The following is a 1665-nucleotide window of genomic DNA, read 5'->3' as shown; positions in this document are numbered from 1 at the left end:
TCCCTGAGCTGTTGGCTTGAAGAAACTGAGCAGTTTAGTTGGATAACACAGAACTAATGTCTGAAAATAAGCTGCTTTAAAGTCACCATCAAACATGAACTAAATCTGCCATAATGCAGCTACTGACTAGAAACTCATCAGTGAGTAAAACTTTATTTGTTTTACTTTTAATAATATTTCTGATAAGTCAGTTATACAATTAGTTCTTATCAGTGTTTAAAAGAAGACATGTCTGTTTTGACTAAAAACTGTTTAGTCAAAGTTAAACATGAAACATCAAAGTTCATTACAACTGGCCCTTCAAGGGCCACCATAACGCTCATGTGGCCCTCGATGAAAATGAATTTGACACCCCTGCCCTAAAATGTACTATTATTGTTTTATTTTTATTTAACCCCCTCAGTCACTTTAACTTTTTATCACATTTATATGATCTTCTTTGCTTTTTATTCTATTATGGGCAGCGCAGTGGGATGACCCCACAATTTCGTCGCACTTTTGTACAAAGTATGACTGTGCAATGACAATAAATCTTATCTTATCTTATCTTATCTTATCTTATCTTATCTTATCTTCTTTACCTGCTTCATCCTTTCTGGGTCACAGGGATTGTTAGTGTCCATGTCCAGTTGTCACTGTGAGAGGTGGGAGACATCCTAGACAGGAACAATTTAACCAGTTTAACATTTTTAAGTCTGTGGCAGCCCCCTGTACGCGCAGGGAGAACATGTACAGTGGTGTGAAAAACTCCAGACATTAACAGATGAAAAACAGATTGATATAAACTGTACTGGCCCCGCCCACAGCTGCAGCTTGTTTTTGATCGTGTTTTATGTGACCTTTCACTTACATTCACTAACTGGTTTTACAGACAGACCAGCTTCTGTTCAAACTGTCAGCTCTGCAGAAGGTCAGAGCACTGAGGCCAGTATCTATTTTTAATGCTGAGAAATGACAATCAGAGGCTGAAATCTGTACAAACTTAAAGAATCAACATTTATAATGTGTGTGTGTGTGTGTGCACATGGTTGTTGTGTTGTGTGACTGTGTTAGCTCTGCAATGCAAACTCTTCCAGCTCCCAGTGTCTTCACAGCCCTTGAACGTTTCCATTGGAGTCGTGTAGGAACGCTGCAAACAGGTGGCGGAAGCTGCTCTGATCAGATCAGCACAAAACTGAGCTCTTCGGTCTAAATGTAAAACAGTGAGTGGCAGAAAACTAACTGTACATCACATCCCTGCTGTGGAGCACGGTGGTGGCAGCATCATGCTGTGGGGAGGCTGTGCTGCAGCAGGAACAGGGAAGCTGCTCAGAGATGATGGGAGAATGGATGGAGATGAACACGGGACAGTCCTGGAAGAAAAACTGAAACGACCTGAACCATCCAGTCTGAGCAATGGGTCATGTTCATGTCAGTCTTTCACAAGCTCACTTACGCATGACTTCATCTCAGTTATTTGACCTTTTAATACACCAGCCACCATAACATTATGACCACTGAGTAAACCCTAGTTTAAAGGGGATCTATCATGCAAAATTCACTTTTTAAAGGTTTTTTACTCAACTTTGGGTATGTACTTCTTAAAAAACAGTCCTAGGACCAAAAAAAAAAAAGCACCCAGGGGCATATTTACTGTAAGTAAATGTATTTTTAATGTATATTAAC

The 1665-nt window shown here is 39.9% G+C and overlaps 1 protein-coding gene across 1 annotated transcript in view; it reads left to right on the top strand.

Annotated features, from left to right (window-relative positions):
- The window catches only part of LOC106535911 (MKL/myocardin-like protein 2), a gene marked incomplete at its 3' end in the record, with an annotated part of 30547 nt that overhangs the window by 28338 nt on the left and 544 nt on the right, over nt 1-1665 (top strand).

Source organism: Austrofundulus limnaeus, unplaced genomic scaffold (assembly GCF_001266775.1).
Source record: "Austrofundulus limnaeus strain Quisiro unplaced genomic scaffold, Austrofundulus_limnaeus-1.0 Scaffold1613, whole genome shotgun sequence".
In the NCBI taxonomy this organism is placed as follows: Eukaryota; Metazoa; Chordata; class Actinopteri; order Cyprinodontiformes; family Rivulidae; genus Austrofundulus; species Austrofundulus limnaeus.
The sequence above is the reverse complement of the archived record's forward strand: the minus strand, read 5'-3'. Positions and strand labels throughout refer to the sequence as shown.